This window comes from Heptranchias perlo, chromosome 4 (genome assembly GCF_035084215.1).
Source record: "Heptranchias perlo isolate sHepPer1 chromosome 4, sHepPer1.hap1, whole genome shotgun sequence".
In the NCBI taxonomy this organism is placed as follows: Eukaryota; Metazoa; Chordata; class Chondrichthyes; order Hexanchiformes; family Hexanchidae; genus Heptranchias; species Heptranchias perlo.
In genome coordinates this window covers 126,716,882-126,730,910 of record NC_090328.1, presented here as the reverse complement: position 1 = coordinate 126,730,910, position 14,029 = coordinate 126,716,882, and the positions used below count along the sequence as shown (strand labels likewise).

At 45.4% G+C, this 14,029-nt stretch overlaps 1 pseudogene; it reads left to right on the top strand.

Moving 5' to 3' along the window:
- The first annotated feature begins 10,943 nt into the window (after positions 1–10,943).
- LOC137320675 (putative nuclease HARBI1) lies at positions 10,944–12,006 on the top strand (annotated as a pseudogene).
- Positions 12,007–14,029: the final 2,023 nt, after the last annotated feature.

The window sequence follows — 14,029 nt, the reverse complement described above, 5'->3', positions numbered from 1 at the left end:
CTGTCTTTACAAAAGAGGGGGATGATGCAGAGATTTTAGTTAAGGAGGAGGAGTGTGAAATATTGGATGGGATAAGCACAGTGAGAGAGGAAGTATTAAGGGGTTTAGCATCTTTGAAAGTAGATAAATCGCCAGGCCCGGATGAAATGTATCTCAGGCTGAAAAAGAAGCAAGGGAGGAAAGCGGAGGCTCTGACCATCATTTTCCAATCCTCCCTGGCTACAGGCATGGTGCCGGAGGATTGGAGGACTACTAACGTTGTATCATTGTTTAAAAAGGGAGAAAGGGATTGACCGAATAATTATAGGCCAGTCAGTCTAACTTCGGTGGGCAAATTAATGGAATCAATTCTGAGGGACAGTATAAACCAGCATTTAGAAAGGAATGGAGTAATCAAGGACAGTCAACAGGGAAGGTCGTATCTGACTAACTTGATTGAATTTTTTGAGGAGATATCAAGGAGGGTCGATGAGGGTAATGTGTTTGATGTAGTCTACATGGATTTTAGCAAGGCTTTTGACAAGGTCCCACATGGCAGACTGGTCAAAAGTGAAAAGCCCATGGGATCCAAGGGAAAGTGGCAAATTGAATTCAAAATTGGCTCAGTGGCAGGAAGCAAATGGCAATGGTCAATGGGTGTTTTCGAAACTGGAAGGCTGTTTCCAGTGGGGTTCCACAGGGCTCATTACTAGGTCCCTTGCTTTTTGTGGTATATATTAATGATTTAGACTGAAATGTGGAAAGCCTGATTAAGAAGTTTGAAGATGATACAAAAATTGGCCGTGTGGTTGATAGTGAGGAGGAAAGCTGTAGACTGCAGGAAGATATCAATGGACTGGTCAGGTGGGCAGAAAAGTGGAAAATGGAATTCAATCCGGAGAAGTGTGAGGTAATGCATTTGGGAAGGGCAAACAAGGCAAGGGAGTACACAATAAATGGGAGGATACTGAGAGGTGTAGAGGAAGAGAGGGACCTTGGAGTGCATGTCCACAGATCCCTGAAGGTAGCAGAACAGGTAGATAAGGTGGTTAAGAAGGCAGACAGGATACTTTCCTTTATTAGCCGAAGCATAGAATATAAAAGCAGGGATGCTATGCTGGAACAGTATAAAACACTAGTTAGGCCACAGCTGGAGTACTGCGTACAGTTCTGGTCACCACGTTACAGGAAGGATGTAATTGCACTAGGGAGGGTACAGAGGAGATTTACGAGGATGTTGCCAGGACTGGAGAATTTTAGCTATGAGGAAAGATTGGATAGGCTGGGGTTGTTTTCTTTGGAGCAGAGGAGACTGATGGGGATTTAATTGAGGAATATAAAATTATGAGGGCCCTAGATAGAGTGGATAGGAAGGACCTATTTCCCTTAGCAGAGAAGTTAATAAACAGAGGGCATAGATTTGAAGTAATTGGTAGAAGGATTAGAGGGGAGCCGAGGAAAATGTTTTCCACCCATTGGGTGGTAGTGGTCTGGAACTCACTGTCTGAAAGGGTGGTAGAGGCAGAAACGATTACCACATTTAAAAAGTACTTGGAAATGCAGGTGAAGTGCCATAACCTACAAGGCAACGGGCCAAGTTCTGGAAAGTGGGTTTAGGCTGGGTAGATCTTCTTTGACTGTCACAGACACGATGGGCCAAATGGCCTCCTTCTGTGCCATAAATTTTTCTGTTTCTAAGAACTTTCTGTTCCTCCACTCTAAGAATCTTAGGGTGTAGAATATACTTCCTTCCACTGTTCTTTTTTCAAAAATATAATACTTCATATTTCCTTGCATCAAACTGTATCTACCATCTATCGACCCACTTGTCTCTGTCACCCTGCAGTCTCCTGCATTCTCACTCACAGCTTGCCATGAACCCTGATTTGATATCAGCAAACGTTGATATCTTTCCTTCTGTGCTTAAGACTAAATCGTTTTGTATAAATGGAAAATAAAAGAAGTTCCAGCATAGTTCCCTGAGGCAGAGCCACACCGTCAGTCTGAAAAACATCCATTTAATGGGGCTTGTCATTTTATGACTCATCGCAGATTAATAGTTAGCAAAATAAGATGTGATCTAATATCAGTGTAACGCAGTGACAGCTATTAAATCCGATGGCAAATGTTATTTGTAACACTCGTTTAACTCTCCGACCACCCCACAAATGTAGAATGTGGCAGCCTGGCTTATTTAAAGGACTTGAGTACATCATCGAGGCTGAACTTCAGCGTAGCAATCCTTCAGCGCTATACTGTTGGAGGTGTCATCCTTTGGATGAGGCATTAAGGTGAGGCCCAGCTACCTGTTACGGTGGTTCAGGAGGAAATAAGAGTTCCCTTGGCACTACTGACAGAAAAGCAGGGAGTTTACGCAATGTCCTGTTCAATATTTCTTCTTCAATGAACATAACCAAAAACAGATTAACTGATCTTTCATTTCATTTACTGTATGTGGGACCTGGTTGTGTGCAGATTGGCTGCAATGTTTGCCTGCATGACAACAGTGACTAAACTTCAGAAAATGAAGGGGTGGCAGGGAGGGTGCGGGGGAGCATGGGGAAGACCCAGCAAGGCCAGGGAAGCGGAGGTCCTGCCGAATTTAACGGCAGGATCTCATTACAATTTTTTTTCTTCCGTTCCCCACCCGGCAGCTGGCCAAATTGACAGGCTGGTCGGCAGTTGGGCTGGAAAACCAGTGGCAGGAGGCCGCAGCCTGGGACCCTTGGGGAGGGACCCTGGAAATCGGAAGGGAGGGAGCTGCAGATCGGGGCTTGAGGGGGAGGTTGCCAATCGTGGCAGGGGACAGAGAGAGGCCGCGATCGGCAGAAGGGAGGCGGAAGGTACCCTTGAGGGGCTAAGGGAAGCACTCCTGCTCCTCCTGGCCCACAAGGACTGCTATAGAAAGCACTTACCTTCTAGAGTCAGCAACTCCCGTCTCCATTTCACTGCTGGGTTTCCAGAGCCCTGGGAAACTCGGCCGGCAGCCATTAAATTTAAAATCAGGTTCCCAATTGCACAGTGGGAGCCTGATTTAAATAAGATAATGAAGTGTCCCACTTCTCCAAGACGGGACTCTCGCACGGTTCGAAACCCTTAAAAAAGGCATGGCAGATCACTTTATATTTAATTGATACAATGCCATCATCTGTAGTTGAATCATTTCTACACAACAAACTTGAAATGCTGTATTTCTCCTTTCACTTTATAAGATTAAAGTGATTTCCAGTTCAGGGCCAATGTCAATCTGATTCAGACGTCAATATTGCTGGGGTGAAGTGAATAAAGGATTTCAATTTCACTGTTATAGGTCCAGACAACATGTACGATTCTTATACCTATTACATCAAAGAAAAAGTGTCCTACCAGGCACTTCAATAGAATCTTAAAAAGAGATCTGCACAATGGAGCAACTGATCAATAGCATCATCCCAAAACCAGTTCATGGCCGCTCAATAAATTTTAAAACTTCTGAACACTGAAATTGCTTTCCAGAGATTCACCCTGGAATATGTACAATGTCTGCCGCAGTCAACATTTCAGCAGTGTTACCAGAATAGACTGTTCCAATAACTTATCCTCGAGCAATGTCCATTTCATAATTCATTCAAATTCTTTCCTATAATTTGACATGACTAAGGAAAGAAAAAACAGATGCGAGATAAACTGCAAACGGAACGCAATTAATTGTGGCTGTAGGTTGACGATAATTTAAGATACAATAAACTAACTTACTATGGTTTTCATGAAGCATTCTGGAGGTCTGCATAATAGATGCTGTTCATAGAATCATAGACCCCGATATTTACGAGGAGAGAGGGGGGGGAGCTCGTAGTGGCCGGTAATCCCGGAAATATGGGAGGGCCTGCTGAAGGTAAGGGCAGGACACCATTTGAATTTTTCTCTGTTTCCTGGCCGGCAGCCAGCCAGATTGAGAGGCTGGCTGGCTGTTGGGCGGGAAAGCCTGTGTTGATAGGCCACAGGGAGAGGAGAGGAGGGACGGAGAGATCGTTGGCGGGGGGGGAGGTGGTGGAGTTGGTGACGGGGGAGATCACAGGAGGTGCATTGGATCATTGGGTGGCAGGTTAGATTAGGGGGGCCGGGGGCAAGCACTCCTGCTCCTCCTGGCCCACAAGCAATGCTCTAACAGGTTCCATTCAGCCATTTCTCCTCCCTTCAGTTGCCAGGTTTCCCGAGCTCTGGGAAACCCGGCCCGCAGCCATTAAATCTTAAAGTCTGCTAAAATCTGAGGCACGCAGCCTCACTAACGTATTTATATTACTGACCCGCCTCTCGAGAGAAGGTTACTCGCCTGGCCCCCAACCCGTCCCGGTTAAACCAACAGTTTGCGGCGGGTTGCAATCGGATTTCCGAATTTTAAGGATTTAACCCGCCCCTGTCCCGCTGTCCTGGGGGGGTTAAAATTCGCCCTGTGGAATGATACAGCACAGAAGGAGGCCATTTGGCCCATTGTGCCTGTGCTGGCTCTTTGAAAGAGCTATCCAATTCGTCCCACTGTCCTGCCTTTTCTCCATAGCCCTGCAAATATTTCCCCTTCAACTATTTGGATAATCCATGCTTTTTATTGTTAACAATTTTTCAGTATACTGAAGTCAGATTTGGTGGTATTTATTGATATGGTTTTGTAATTCTCTCACCTCTGACTTAAGTTGCTGCCCGTATCTCAGCTATCCTTCTCAGTTGATAGGTTAGGTTGGTGGTGCTTGGCCAGCTGCAGAGATTCTATCAGTCATATTCCTTGGTGGCCTGGCCTGTTATCTTGGAGTCAACTCCCAAATAGACCTGCTTACCGCCCCTCCCCAAGAAGGATAATAATGACAGACTTTGATACCCCTGCATGTGCGTGCTGTCATTTCACTTATTTGGCACCAGTGTGGCTGCCATTATGAAGGTCATGAGATGAGCGGCTTCTGTCCGTGCGTGGACTGGTAAAAGTAAGTTTTATTTAATTTTGTTTTTAAATCTATCTACCGAGAGAACCAATGAGGCTGTTGGAGCCCGAGAGGATTCAAGGACACGAGCAGAGCAGAAGTTGACTGATTCTTAATGTCTTCAAGTCACACAGCTTCTGGACTGCATACATCACAGAAAGGCAGAGTCTTGTCATTGGAAACTTCCTCGGGGGATGGGGGTTCTCCTGATCGGCTGCTGTAACTTCACTGAAAATCGTCGGAAACCTCGTTTACACATCTGTCCGGAGTTTCTGCTGATCTTCCGCTGAAGTTGTGGTAGCTGCTTGGGAGAATCTCCAAGGAACTCTCTGGCGTCAATGTCCAGTGGAAGTGTGCAGACACTGGCATAGAGCGACTGGCTGGCAATACAGAGCAGTATCTCTTCTCTGCGTGGCAACAGGTGGTGAGGAGAATATCATGTGATAACATTTAGGCTCAACATCAACAAAATGGTAAACAACTGAAGGAGGCTATCTGGCAGTGGGGGGAGGCTGGGGGTAGCTGGTCCATGAAGGGCAGAACCCATATATGTGTGAAAAAAGGTGACAAAATAAGGCAACTAATTAAATTACTTCAATGGAGCGTAAAATCGGGAGGGGGTGTAAAAATGGGCATCCGACCTGGACCAGTTCTATTCCCACTGGTGGGTTAGGTTGAAGTCGGGGCTTAAGAATTCCGATCTTTTGTAACTTTTTTGTAGTATAGAAAGGACCTCAGGCTGGATTTTTCTACTCGGGCGAAATCCCAAGCAGAAATATTGTGGAGCGCAATTCATGCCCGCCGACTAGAAGTGAGACTGACTTCACCGCAGTTTCTCGGCTCAGCTGAGTTTTAATATTAATGGTTCGCTCCTGTCTAATCAATGTCACTGCGTTCGGGGTCAGAAACCATCTCTTTAAGCTGCTGCTGCACGATTTAAAGGCCAGCAGCAGCTTAAAGGGATGGCACACTGAACAAAAAAAAATATACTCATTTTGTAGGAGGGCACAGAGCTCACATGTTCCCCAAGGCAGCAGTGGAAGTGCTGCCAGACCAAGTGAAGCAGAGGAGTGAAAACACCCAAGGAGAGACAGTAGATGGAGGGCAATATCCCACACATGGCTGCTCAGTGCCAGAAGAAGTATAATAACCATACCAGATCTGGGAAGGTAAGAGCAGTCAACCACACCTTCCAAGAACACACACTACTGATCATGTCTGCTATTTATGATAACCTCTCGTCATACTATTGCTCCTCCAGACTTGACTATTTCAATGCTCTCCTAGCTGACCTCCCATCTTCCATCTTCCATATACTTGAGCTCATCCAAAACTCTGCTGCCCGTATCCTAACTTACACCAAGTTCTGTTCATCCATCACCCCTGTGCTCGCTGACCTACATTGGCTCCCGATCCCCGAACATCTCCATTTTAAAATTCTCATCCTTGTTTTCACATTCCTCCATGACCTCGTCCCTCCCTATCTCTGTAACCTCCTCCAGCCCGACAACCCTCCGAGATCTCTGCGCTCCTCCAATTCTGGCCTCTTGTACATCCCCAATTTTAATCGCTCCACCATTGGCCGCCATGCCTTCAGCTGTCTGGGCCCTAAGGTCTGGAATTCCCTCCCTAAACCACTCTGCCTCTTCTTCTCTCTCCTTCTTTAAAATGTTTCTTGAAACCTACCTCTTTGACCAAGTGTTTGATCACCTGTCCTAATATCTCCTTATGTGGCCCGGTGTCAAATTTTGTTTGATAACGCTCCAGTGAAGCGCCTTGGGATGTTTTACTATGTTAAAGGCGCTATATAAATGCAATTAGTTGTTGTTGTGGAATCTAATTGCTTGTTACATGCACCTGTCATGTCCTTCATTAAGGACTACATGCTGACACTTGGGTTTTACTGCATCTCACAGTAACCGAAGATCGCTCTCACTTATATCATTCCTTTTCATGGACAGCCCATAACATCTGGGAGATGTTGCCAGCAGGTCGTGGAGCCCCAAACTTGAGACCTCTTAACCTCACGAAGTGGAAGCTTTGCAGATCCTGGGAAGGGAGGCGACAGAAGCGGTTGGATACAGGAAGGTAAAAGGGAAGGTCCTAGCTGTAGGTTTGAGATCAGATGCTGCTTGTCTTCCTTCTGATCCTACTGTACTCTACGTTACCTGTCAGCAAACTACGTCATGAAACCCTCATGTCATTCCTTCGACTAAAAGTCACATGTGATCTGCGTCCCCCAGCAAACCTTTCTAACCTCTATACCTCCATTCCCTCTGTAGGTACATATGAAGAAGATGAATAACTCGGCCCCACAGGCCCTGCTTGTACTTCGCAGCACAAGCCCGCACTCACCCTATCCCTCCCGAATGCCAGCTCAGAGATATCCATCCAAAGGAATTAGAGAGTGAGCAAAAGGGGAGTGCACTAGGTGATGCACAGAGAATGAGTGAGCAGGAGCAACTGAGAGTGGAAAATGAGGAGGAAGACGTGGACCAGAAGATCAGGAGATGTCACCTTTAGCTGAAGAGCCTGTAGATCCAGATCTCATGCGACCTGCTTTCGAAAGAATAACTGTGTCGTGAGGGAGCAGGTGGTTTTACCTTCCAGGATAAATCTGGCCAACGCAAATGGATATTCGTCATTGTATTTCAGAATTCTTTGCCTTCCTTTCTTTATGGCTAGCTCTCTCTCTTCATATACACCTCTAGTAGGCACAGGAGTAACCCAAGTGTAATTAGGAACTTATTTTATTTTCCACTGAAGTAAGTTCATTGAGTTGACCACACTACACAAATCAAACAAACTCATAGAAAATTTATGGGGTAAAGTTTCCGCCAGATTGTGCTGGTTTAATTGGCGCAATCCGCTCAAACCAACGCAAAAGATCAAGGAAAATCGCGGAAAGTCAAGCATAAGTTACGTCAAGCAGACCCGACCCACAAAACTGGTCACACCCACAAAACTGGCCACGCCCCCAGATCGAAATAACGAGGATGGCATTTACATGTTATAAAATTTTTAATTTACTAAGAAACTGACTAACTAGTGTACACCAATGGAACTATTAAATGGTTCAGTATAGTTTTTTAAGTCATTTTCAGTGATTTTAAATCCGTTTACTCACAGGCAGAGCACTCGACACCCTTAATACAAATGCTTATTTTTGGCGATAAACCAATTTTCAGCTGTGTTAATAAAACTGCACCAGGTTACCACTCTTAAAAATATCAATGAATATTTTTTATTGCAAAGGAAAAAAAATCGATTATGTTCCATTACGCTGCCCGATTGCGTTGGTTCATTGAAGATTTTACGTTTGTGATTATGCAAATACATTTTAGCAGAGACTTGAACTGTAACCTAACTGCTGCAATTTTCCGGCACAATTTGCACCCAAAGTGGAACCTATCCCTAAATTTTTAGAGGTACAAAATGTAGGTTCTAAATAGAAATAATAAATTCAAGAAGATGAAACAACTTAGGCTTACCTACAAAAATCAAGTAAAAAGCTGGAGCTGCCTGGCGAGATGGTGAACTTTTATAATAAAAAACAATAAACCAATATTTAAGAAAATGTGAAAACAACTGACAGCTTTCCTTCCTCATCAGTATTTCTGCAAGAGGCATTATTGGTATTAAAGAGTTTCTGTTCATGTATTGTAACTAGGTGCAGAGCTTTTTACACAGACTTCCCTTCTTTAATTTGAATGTTGAAACATTAATTTGGAGTGTACCGTCTTTTACGTTAACCTGGAAATAGCATGGTTCGTGGGGTAGAATCTCCGCGGGGGTTCCCCGATCTCTGGCTGTAACTTCGGTAAAAAAGATCTGTGAAACCTTGGCGAGAGGGCCTAAATGCGGTTTCTCCCGAGCTGCCGCTGAATTTACAGTAGACTATTGGAAGGAGCCCCGTGGAAATTCTGCCCCACTATGTATAAGTTGTTGACAGTATCTATCTCATTTAACGTAACTATTGTTCTATAAAATAAGAACTGTACAGCTACACACACTTCTTGCATCACCTTCTGGCATCAGACACTGGCTTCACACTTGCAATAGGTTAATTATATGCAAATTTGCCATATTCACATTTCTTGCAGTTGATTGATATGCACATTTCTCCCAGTTCAGTGCAGATTTCTTCCAGCTTATCGACTAATATGCAAATTGATTCCTTCTGATTTGAAATTATTAATAATAATTCGGTCTTATGCAAATTTCTTAGAAAGAAGGCGAAGCAAGTGAACCAGCCAAATCACTCAAAAGAATTTTTAACAAATTTTTCATCTGCCATTATTTTCCCCTTAATTTGCCAAGTGGGATCGAAATAAAATTCAAAACATAGGAAAACATTTAAAAAAACAACATACTTTGCAAGAACATAATGAAACTTAATTATAAAAATATGCTTTATATCTTTGAGTACCTTCATTAACATTTTTACTTGAAGGTCTCCGCCTCTCCTAAAAGCCTGGACTTGGACTTGATATTTATCCACAGAATATCATGCCGTCAGCTGAAGAAAGATGTCACACTTTAAGTGTGTGCAGTGTGCACAATTTCCAAGGATGCATCAGCCGGTTTTTCTCAGTGTAAGGGGGTATGGATTTCTGAGATTCTCCAAATGATTTGAAAACGAGCAGGGTTAATTGTTCAGATACAGTTTTCATATTTGTTATCAATTGTTTTTATTTTTAGGGATATCATAGTTGATAGGGATATCATACTTTGGTGGAAAGCTGACGTGAATTTCACAGGGTGGATTTTGTCTCCACCTGGCTTGGTGACGGCTAATGCTAGCAAATTTAAGTAATTTTAGTAGTGTTTTAGCAGGATTACAGCTTGTACTTGGAACCTGCCTCAGCTGGTAGAGGAAGGAGGGAGGGAAAGAGAGGAAAATGGCTGCTGCAGACCTGGGGACCCACGGCAGCAGAAACAAAGGTTGGTTGTCTGCACAGCAAGTGAAGGAAGGGCCTTTTAAAAAAAAATTGATCGCCCTCGATCAACTGTGTCAATCTCAATGGGTAGCACTCACGCCTCTGCGTCGGAAGGTTGTGGATCCACTCTGGAGACTTGGGAACAAAATCTAGTCTGACACTCCAGTGCAGTACTGAGGGAGTGCTGCACTGTCGGAGGTGCCGTCTTTCGGATAAGTTGTTGAACCTAGGCCCTGTGTGCCCTCACAGGTGGACATAAAAGATCCCATGATACTATTTCAAAGAAGAGCAGGGGAGTTCTCCCCGGTGTCCTGGCAAACATTTATCCCTCAACCAACATCACTGAAACAGATTATCTGATCATTATCACATTGCTGTTTGTGAGAGCTTACTGTGTGCAATTGGCTGCCGTGTTTCTTACATTACAACACTGACTACACTTCAAAAGTACTTTGGGGGCATCCTGAGGTTGTGAAGGGTGATATACAAATACAAATCTTTCTTTTTTCCTTAATAGGGACCGTTAAAATTTAAATCCACACTCACATGCTGGCTGCCAAGAACATGCATCTAGCATTGCTATGGTGATAATGATAGAAAGTGTGACATATAGGGGGAAAGATCCTCGTCATTTTCAGCACACATATAAACAGCGTAGGGAATCTTTTAGGCAGGAAAATTAGATGGAAGACATTTCTGCACCACTAAAACACTTGTCCTGAGTTCCCTCGCACTTTATGATGCTTCCCGACATGTCCCCACTGATCTCATTGATATCTATCAGTGTGGGGGCGAGTGGCACGGCAGCTGGGAGTTTCCTGGGTTCGTAATGCTAATGCACGGTGGGTAAGTCAGACTGAGGTATAGGAGGACAGCAGCTGCCAGGAACACCAGAAATGGGGAATTTTTGAGCCTGAAAACACTGAAGAGTTTAATTTCAAAGCTGGGAAATGCTTTTTAAAGTATTTTTTCTAATTTCTGACTACAAATACCTGTACATGCTTCTGACTGCACACAGGCATATTTTTGGAACCCCACCCCCGACCCACAGTTAGGCTTCTCAGGAGAAGCTATGGCATTCCCAATGGGCATACCACTGTATGCCATTATCATGGATGAGTAGGAGCAGTCGCACATGATGGAGCTAAAGAAAATAAGGCACCATTTAAGGAATGATGCAGCCCACCAGGTATTACCCCACCGTCCCCACCCATAAAATACTAAGGCAGCACAGGTCCTGTGAGGATCTTTCTGAGGAGTTGCACATAAGTAGACTGCACTTCAGCAAAAAGGCAATAAAGCATCTCTGTGACCTGCTGCAGGCAGACCTCAATCCACACTCATCTGCCCGCACCGCTCTCCTGGTGAGTATGAAGGTGACCACTGTCCACAACCTTTGTAGCTTGGGGTCATTTCAGGCAGCCACAGGCGATTTCTGTAACATTAGCCAGGGTGCAGTATGGGCATGCATTCATCAAGTCACTGACGCCCCTTAACAGGAGGGTGGACCAATTCATCACCTAAGGAATTACAGCAAGGCAGCAGCGAGATAGGGCCACACAGTTTTGCAGGGCTTATGGCTTCCCTAAGGTCCAGGGTACAATCGATGGCACCCACATTGCTTTGAAGGTGCCCACAGAACACCCACTCAACAATGTTAACAGGAAGGGCTTGTTCTCCCTCTATGTTCACATTGCCTGTGACAACAATCAGTCAGTGCCCGATATGCTGGAAGTTGCCATGGTACCATCATCCTTCATAATTCAGCCCTTCCTGACATCTTCAGGAAAGAAAATCGATTTAACAGATGGCTTCTGTGTGGCAAAACCTACCCGCAGCTCCCATGGCTAACGACCCCAATAAGAGCGGCCCAAACAGCTGCAGAGGTGCTCTACAACAAGGTACCTCTACTAGACTGGTCATTGAGAGGACCAGCGGGGTGTTAATAGCACACTTTCACTACCTGGACATGTGTGTGGGGGTGGGGAGTGCACTGCAGTACGTTCCAGGTCAGAAGTCAAGAACAGTAATAGCCTGCTGTACCCTGCACATACTTCGCACTTCAGGAAAGACTGAACTTTGACATGGTTGACATCGAGGCCCTTGCTCAGTTGGAATCAGAACCATCCCAATGACCAGCACTCAGAGGAGTCCTTAGTGACTGCTGCAAGCGACATTGGAACACAGATCATCTCTGAAGTTTTCTCTTCTACGTAACACAATCCATCTTTCACCACAGCCTGACTTCCTTCTCCCCCACTTACAAATAGATATTCCCTCACATCACTACCTATCCTTACCACATGACAACATATCAGCCCTCTTTGCCCCTACATGACAACGCCAGTAATCATTACCTGAGTGAATAAGTCAGCAACAAATGAGGGCACCTTTTCCAGTGTAACTGTACCCTCCATGAATAATAAAGTACCATGTGGGTGCACAGTCTATTTTAATACAATTGCAAAGTGCACACAACCTCCCTACCCTTGCCTAGCACCCGTGTTTCCCCTGGCTTCCTACATATATCTTACTATCACCTATTCTAGTGTTCCTTCTAGCTGGCACCTGACGGTCAGGATCATGGGAGGTGATTAGTTCCTCATGCTGTACAGAAGAGTCAAAGGACTGAGGTGGCCCTCGTGTCATGTCACTTTGGTCTTTTTTTTAATCCATTCATGGGATGTGGGCATCGCTGGCAAGGCCAGCATTTATTGCCCATCCCTAATTGCCCTTGAGAAGGTGGTGGTGAGCCACCTTCTTGAACCGCTGCAGTCCGTGTGGTGAAGGTTCTCCCACAGTGCTGTTAGGAAGGGAGTTCCAGGATTTTGACCCAGCGACAATGAAGGAACGACGATATATTTCCAAGTCGGGATGGTGTGTGACTTGGAGGGGAACGTGCAGGTGGTGTTGTTCCCATGTGCCTGCTGCTCTTGTCCTTCTGGGTGGTAAAGGTCGTGGGTTTGGGAGGTGCTGTCGAAGAAGCCTTGGCGAGTTGCTGCAGTGCATCCTGTGGATAGTACACACTGCAGCCACAGTGCGCCAATGGTGAAGGAAGTGAATGTTTAGGGTGCTGGAAGGGGTGCCAAATCAAGCGGGCTGCTTTGTTCTTGCGCCGCTTGGTGTCACCTCTTGCATTCCACTAGCATAGTGCTGTGAGGGGGATGGCTGGAGGCCTGTCACCTGCTGCTGTCCTGAGAGACAGCAGTATCGTGCAACTGACACTCCTGGGTTAGCTTGGTCCCCATCCTTCTCTTCATCATCATTATCACGGTCTTCCTCCCCTTGTGCTGCCTGTTGCTGTGGTGGATCTGCAGGAAAGGAGGGTAGAAGAATGGGTGAGCGTTTCCCCCATTAGGATTAAGGAGATAGAGAAGGGGAGGAGTGGAAGCTTGTGTCTAGGAGGTGCTTTACAGAGATGCCAGTGCCACAGTGTCAGTGTTTAGTCATTAGCCTGGGACAGCAAGGTGCTGCTGATCTCGCCATCTCCCAGGGCAAGAGCAGAGTGCCTCCCCACAAACTCCACGGTCTTTTCCTTGAAGGGGGTGAGGCATTTAAGGCTGAGGAAGCCCCCTGTGGTGGGCACTGTGCGTCAATTCATCCTTCAAGAAGACAGAGTCAATAAGGGTGAGGCTAGCAGTTGAGGAGTGCATCCTAAGTGGCACGGGAGAGCTGAAGTAAGGGATGTGGGTGTACAGACTGTTACTGTGGAGGAGCTGGTTTTAGGGGTGAACATGTAATGAACTGCTGTGAGGGAGCTGGGTAGCCATGGTGCAAGATGCTGAATTAGAGACCCCCTTTGACCTGAGAGCATTGTGAAGGGTTAGTTGTTCAGTGTTGCTTTAAGAGGGTGAAGAAGGAATAAAAGGCAGAGGTGCCAAGTGTGTTATCTTGCCTACCCTGCTGAAGATGTGGAAATTTTTGGAAGTGGCAGTCAAGGTCAACCATGAACTTTTATGCCTCAGATTCATTCCAAGGAGGTTATCTACGTGACAGATTTGAGTAGACAATAGAACTCTGTCGCAAGCAGCCATCACAACTCTGTCTCCTTAGTGAACTGGAGACTGCAAAGGCAATTTTCCTTGAACAGCCCCGTGTAGGTTGCTTGGGTGAGGTTAACAGCGGATGTGGGCAGTCCGCCTCTGGTGGAATCAAAGG